Genomic DNA, 7,430 nt, shown 5'->3' with positions numbered 1-7,430 from the left:
AACAATGAAAAATTACACATTGTGTGTGTTTATAGTATAGATCCATGTTAACTATGGATCTAGCAAGTGAAGAGGATCAAAAATCTTGAGGTGCAAACACTTTTTCATGTTTTTCAATGTAAAGGTTTGTAGGTTTAAAAGATTTTATATCTCTTGTTTGCTAGATCTGAATAAAATGGATGTATAATGGTTATATATCTGATGAATAATATTGTAACATATATTTTAAAATATAATATTTTAACAAGATAAAATGGCATGCTATGACATTCAAAGAGTTGTAAAAGATTTTATTTAACTAGCATACAATCATATAAATTAAATCGTTGGTGAAAGGTATCAAAACATATTGCATTAAGAAAAGTCTTTTCGGTAGAAATCACATAAGAGAAAATTACATGTCACATTGCCAAGATTAAAAAAAATCATAAAAATTAACTAAATTATATCTTTATTTTAAATTATTAATACTACTATTAATTATAAAAAGAATTGATATATGATTTAAACATATATACATTTAAAAAAACAAGTAACAAGATTTTTAGCCATGAAGGTCCCCCTCTTTATCATGGATATTATTAACATGTAAATATATTTTGATGTAATATAATGGGCCAATAACATGGTTTACTAATCCCACATGCCCAAAAAACCATAACTCATTTTCATATAACATTTTTTTAATTAATCAATTTAATTAAAAAAAATGACATACCTATATATATTTTAAAATCAAAATTATATCAAATTTAAAAATAAATAAATTATGATCTTACTCCAACTCCAATCCTAAAAATTAATAGAAAATATAAAATTATATAATATGGAAAAAAAAATAGTATAAAAAATAGAGTTAACCAAATCAAAAATGTTATTGGCCTATTACTCTCAAATTTGATATATAATTATCAATTTAATAACTAAATTTTATGAATTTTTTAACAATATTAAAACTAAACAATAAACTCGGGCACAATTTTTTTGATACAATCAATATAAAATAAAGATTAAAAGAACCAATTAATAAATCAAATCAAATAAAGGATATACATCAATTCTTCAAAAAATAATAAATTAATAAAATAGAGTTTGAACATTAGCTGTATATTATGAAACGCAACGAATTTGTGATTTTACCGAAACATATTAAAATAAAAACAGTGTACCACAATATCGAGTACGTTAATAACTTTATTAAAGGATATAGTTCGCTCACACAGAATAAAAATAACGGAGAGTTCACTCAAACATAAAAGTGTAGCACATATCTACGAACTAAGAGACGGAGTGAAGGCTCCACTATATAGAGACGCTGTTGGGAATTCCTCGAAATGTAAGTCCAGCACCTGTCTCGCCAGTATCAGAAGTGCCCGGGTATAACAGTGTGTAGGGAACCTCTGCGGGGCCGCGCCGTTTTTCAACCTTAGATCTGTGTTCCTAATCTTGATATTTTGTTCTATCTCAAGTAGCTTGGAGCGAAAGCGTTGGAATGCTGTTTCAACGCGAGAGTCATCTGTCCAATCGGAGGCGGAGCCCTGCCCCAGGTAAACCTCGCCGGTAGAATGCTTCGATAGAAGCTCCAGGACAGCCATGGTAGTGGCACAGGTCTTTGGATTGGACACAGTTTTTAGGAAATAGGCTTCCGGGTCACGAAGGAATTCTAAGTATTGTGGGGATCCTTTCTCTGGAATAAGTTTTCGGGTGGTGCTGGGGTGATTGGGCATGAATCAATTGGGTCGGGAAAACGCTTATTACATTAGTGCGTTAATCTATTAGTCTCACAAAAAGTTACAACATGGTTATGGTCATAACATCACCTTTTAAGGAGATCAGCTGGTAGTCCTTGCTCGTTGAATCTCCAATCCATGTATGCTTTAGCCGAAATTTCCATAGAATATTTACCACTCGTAAAGCATTGCTCGATTATGCCTCCTGCATTTATCAACGACTGACGAGCAGATCGATTGATCTCCATAGTATTGCGAAAGTGAGGTATCAGCAACTTGTGAAGTGGGTGCAGTTTGCTCAAATGTCTATGGGTAGCAATGATAAATGGCTCCACCACAGCATGAGTCCTGAGCCTGCATTTGAAAGTAAAGGAAAAACTTTATAAATAATTTCTAAGTAGACGAAGCACTGCAAATGTGAATATGATAAAGGTGGTTGGTAATTGTAACATCCCTATGCGTAAAATATTAATTAATGAAATAGTAATTCTTTTTAAAGAATTACGAATTAGTTTCAACAACTAATTCTTGTATCCATAGCGCTGTCAATTAAGAATGGCAGACAGGGGGCGCGTATGGCGGCTTAAAAATGGGAACTGAAACCACCTGCTTTTCTAGACGGTTTCGAGAAAGACAACCGCCAGATTAACTGCGAGCGAGTCATCACTTCATGTAGGGGGCTTTAATGAGATTATGAACATAAACCCAATCCCCGAGCAAACTCCGGAACTGTTTTCTTGATGCGGAACGGTTTTCTTGAGGGGACCGAAATGTCTAACTAGGGTTAGAGCGTATGCGTTTTAAGGCTCTCTGTTATTCTTTACTAAGCGCTGGATGGTGTGAAATGAGTTGGAGTTTTTCATTTGAAAGCGTATTCTGCTGAATTTAGTTTACGGGGAAGAGATGTTCGGTTGGAGTTGCAGCATACACGTTTTCGGAGGTTCCTGTCAGCCTTAGTTCGGCTCCATTACAAAAAGACGGAACGGATTCTTGATGAGAGCTGTTTTAACCGCATTGGGGATGAAGTATGCGGAAGGCAGCGATGCCATAGGGGGAAAAACGCTCATAGAGCCATTACATATCTCATACAGCTATTAAAGCATATGCATCTGTGTTTCCAGGAGGGCCTTTGTCCTTTCCGTGCGGCGGTCTGTCGATCGAAGTCATTGTTGCTCAAGCGGAAATGGGAGCATCATGTACAGTGTCAACCTCGGAGCATTTGAGTTTTTATCTTTTATATTTTAAAGTTCTGCAACTCTCACGTACATGCACATATCGCTGTCCATTACATTTCGTAATGAAATGGGATGCTTTAATGGTTCGCCAGATTACAGTGTCAATGCGATTAATGATATTTAGTCCAAAGAATCATGTATTCAAGAAGCAATGGCGGTTGGCATGCAGAATTCCTACTGGTGTTCCGCCACAGACCCTATTGCGGTGAAAGGCTTGTTGTGGGGGCAAACGTAATGGCGGCAGGGCCATTCTCAAGTGCATCAATGAACCCTGCGCGTTCATTTGGGCCGGCGTTTGTTATGTGGCAGTGGAGAGATCATTGGGTATATTGGGTTGGTCCTCTGGTTGGTGGCGGTCTAGCAGCGGCCCTATATGAGAATTTCTTCATCATTCGCACCTAGCAAATTGTGCAAGGCCGTGAGCCTGTTATGTTTTGGGATGATAACCTTTACATTTCAAAGAACTGCGGCTAACATGTTGCCCTTGAGAAGTCGTTGGTATACTACGTACGCGTGGGTTGAACTTTGCAATGGAGAATGGATCATAAGGCATGAATACATATCCCTTTCGAACCATGGACCTGAGCATGCGCTATGGCGATGAGGTTGTCGAAGAATAGAAAGATAAGTTGACCTTGTGTGATATTCTTGTTTATGTGCAGCAAGAGAATGTTTAAATTACATGTTTTCTCAGTAGAAAATTTGTTGATGCATGGAGATAGAAAATATTATTTGATATATTTTCTTGGTGAGGAAAACCTATGATAATGCATGCACTGAAAGAATTATTTTTATGGCTCCTATTTATTTTGGAAAATAGGAATCTGGTTTTGATTCTATTCTCGGTTTTACATGAGCTAATGAGTTAGAACTATCTTAAAAAGAGTTATACATTAGTAAACATTGTGAGTATATATATATACTAGTTTAATAGTAAGTCATGCTTGCTTATGCATATGAGATGATGCTAAAGGATCTATTTCAGACATTGTTTATTGATTCTTTAATAATGTAACTGATCTTGTTGCCAAGATTGTCGATGACTGCATTGACAGGAAACGACGGCAGATGGTGCCAAGGAAGGTGATGTTTAACATTATGACAGGAAAAAGATTATTCGTTCATGCAGATGAAGTCAAGCTGCAGTATTGCCCATTGCTAGAACAATTATGCCACAAGGAACTTTGCATGTGGCGGTATGTAAATAAAAGATTACATGTAAATTGTATTAGCTTGTAGCTAGTTATGTGATAACCAAATGATAACTTATTGTAATGATTTTATAACAATGGTTAAGGGATGGAATCCCTTATAAGCCATTGAGTGAGGGGTGAAAACCCTCAGGAGCGTTTAATAAGAAGATTAAACGTTTGCTCGTTTTCACCCTACGGGGTTTCCAGGGTATTTCCGTGTTCAATGGTGTGATTGATGTGATTGCCTTTTGTGTCAGATGGATGATGTTGAATCCTTGATGTTGATGGTTCTTTATTAGATTGTATGATTATCTAATATGTTAAGGTTATCAAGAAATGGATGCATGGATTCATGAGACAGTTTATGTTATTTCAGTGATGATTAAGGATTATGCAATGCTTATGAAACTTACTGTCTGTGATGGCAATTTACTTGTACCAATGAATATTATATTTAATGGTTAATAATGAATTGAGGAGTTGTGAATTGGTTAATTACTTGTGGTAATTTGTACGAAAAATTCTAACTCCCTACTTTAACCTGCGAGGTTATCGGGGTATGTGACATTAATCTTCTAACAAGTTCAAACTAAAAAACACAAATGATATTGTTATCTCTTACCAATGGCTAACCAACTGATGATAACCGGAATCGTTTGCCCGCACATGAGCTTTGGCTAGTTGCCATAACCACCCTTCATCTTCACCGCTATAGTCAGGAGTGTAGACTTGTCTTGAACCCAAGCCCACTGACGTGGGAGGCAAACACATCTCAATGGCCACAGGCTTTAGAGTTCCGGTGTCGGCCAGGAAGAAAAGTGAACGGGTAGCGTAGGCTTTGCTGGTAGGAAGCTGGTTCACGAGCTCGACGTAGGGCATGTAAGCGTCATAGTAGTCCAATATAAAGAGCCTCTTCGATTTAATAGCCTGCTATATGGACATGCATGCTTAATGGTTGTCTGTCTATCGTATTGCGGAAGAATATTCAAATACTAGTATATAGTCATTAACGAACCATTAAATCTAATTAACAATTTAACTGAAGGAACTAAATACCTCCTCCACCGAGATGCCATCTAGGCTTTTAAGAATATGTTCAACGGTGATTGCACTTTGTTGGGAACCAGAGATTTGTGCGTTCAGGTGGCCGGACGGTGGAAAGCTCTGTAACCACATAAAGAAGTTCGTATGGTCATTAGTATTAATAATAATAATAAGAAACAAAAATTTCGGTTGCTTCATACTTGTAAACATCGAATGACCATCGGATTCACTCCAGAAAGCGTCTGGCGGGCAAACTCTTCCTCTGTCATCCATGCAGCGTCATCCCCTATTGCACAGAAACTGATTTCATTCAGTAATTATAAAACATAACTAATAGCGCCCAAAATGCATTAATTTCAAATTTAGGATTAATCCACTCACTGCTAATAATAGTGGGAAGCGGAAACTTGATGATAGCTTGATCATCTGTATTCAGAATCCCTTTTATCGTCTGACCGGGAAGGACTTCTTTGGCTAAACTGGCTGTAATGTTAGTCAAAAATGAAATTCCCTTACTATAGAGACCACGAACTTCCTTCAAACTGCCAAACTCAAGCTTAACAGCTGACATTATTTTTGGTATAGCTACTTTAGAGAAAGCTTTGAGGAAATGAGCTCTGAAGTCTGAAAGGCACTCCTGCGGAAATTGTTCGTCTGAGGGAATATAAAAGCTCTGTGTGAGGTTGCATAGCCGGTTCATGCTCTCGAAAGCCTGACCTGCAAACGCTCGTAACACGTAAAGCGTAAGTTCTATTGAAATTATATATAGTAACTACACTTTAATTTGATCGTCTAACCGATGGGCAGCAGGTAGTTACTGGTTTTAGAACGCGGACGACCAGTTCTACACCTGCGGGGATATGGCAATTCCTGGGATCCACCCAACACTTTCCTTTGTAACTCCTTCTTGGTGTCAGGATCGCCCAGATCATTGTAAACATCGTAGTCATAAATGCGATCCCATGTATTTCTTTTGCCCGTTCCATTTCCTCTCAATCTCACCAGCTCTACGTTCCTCAAAGCCACCAGACCTAACGGCGTTTCATCCGGTAGATAGCTCTGCACACATGGATATATAAATATTAATATTTTCATTTCAGACGGGCAGTTTGATGCAAAGCGTACGTAAGTTAATGAAATGAGACGTTATGTACATTATTTGCAAAGAAGACTCGTTCAGCGATTAGATCCGAGTAGAATCGAGTCATCCACTTGGGATAGATCCAGGAGTTACACACGAAACGAATATCGCCTTTTCCTGGGATTTGAATTGAAAGCTCTTTCAGAAAGAATTCTCGGGGGTGATTGTTTGTCACCAGTACAGCGCCGGGGATTCCCATCTCAGGAGCCCACTCGAAGCTGATTCGGTGTTCTGAATCCTTACTAACGTATTCCAGCGAGGGGAGCAGATATTTCCATTCTAAATGAGCAGGACGGCTACGTAAACCCTGGCCAGTTTCTGCAATAATAGATCAATTCACAGCTCCTATAACTAATTGCGTAATAATTGACATGATATTACATGCATGGTAGAACAAAGCCAAGGAATTCATGACGGCATTAATCTATAATCTTGCAAATTCATTATTTCACCTTGATCTATGTGGTCGCTACTGACGAGCTGAAAATTCACCTTCTGTTGCAGCAACTCGAATAGACGATCTCCAACGCTCGCAGATATATCCTTGACATCCAGAAGAGACGCTTTCCGAAGGACAACCCTCCCTTCGATCTTGGTAACTCCCTTCTTGCACCTCCCGAAAATTTCGAAATTTTTCATTTCTGTGTCCAACCGTAATGCCTAATCCACGTATACTTGCACTCGCAATCCTTGAGCGGCTTGCCTTGCCCTTCTCTGTTACAAAGAGTAATGGGCATTTATAGACTGCTGAGCAAACAAATAAGTTTGGAATTTTCTATTTCCGCCACAGATTTTTAATTAATGCCCCCGAGATGGGGCGCGATAGGGAAATATAACGCGAGACTTTTTTTTTCTCCGCCAGTTTTTTTATCGCGTTATATTTCCTTATCGCGCTCCATGTCAGGGGGTATTAATTAAAAATCTGTGGCGGAAATAGGAATCGCCAATAAGTTTACTGCCCACCAAGACACTGGTCAGTAGTAAATGATTCTATTTAAAAGTTATTTCATTGTACCCAATGCCCATATTATATATATTATATGATATGATGTATGTATTATATTATATTATATTATGTACGGATCAA

General features: G+C 37.8%; 1 pseudogene across 1 annotated transcript; it reads right to left on the bottom strand.

The window, feature by feature from the left end:
- Positions 1–1,273: 1,273 nt before the first annotated feature.
- Positions 1,274–7,069, bottom strand: LOC149248017 (linoleate 9S-lipoxygenase A-like; annotated as a pseudogene). The gene is made up of 9 exons (XR_016264134.1): positions 6,796–7,069; positions 6,357–6,661; positions 6,021–6,261; positions 5,584–5,919; positions 5,403–5,488; positions 5,215–5,322; positions 4,781–5,085; positions 1,821–2,084; positions 1,274–1,731 (listed from the first exon to the last, which is right to left on the bottom strand). The product of XR_016264134.1 is annotated as a linoleate 9S-lipoxygenase A-like (transcript).
- Positions 7,070–7,430: the final 361 nt, after the last annotated feature.

Source organism: Pinus tabuliformis, chromosome 7, assembly GCF_031772625.1.
Source record: "Pinus tabuliformis cultivar Carrire ecotype Pingquan chromosome 7, CPIR1, whole genome shotgun sequence".
Taxonomy (NCBI): domain Eukaryota; kingdom Viridiplantae; phylum Streptophyta; class Pinopsida; order Pinales; family Pinaceae; genus Pinus; species Pinus tabuliformis.
This window is presented reverse-complemented; position numbering and strand designations above follow the sequence as displayed.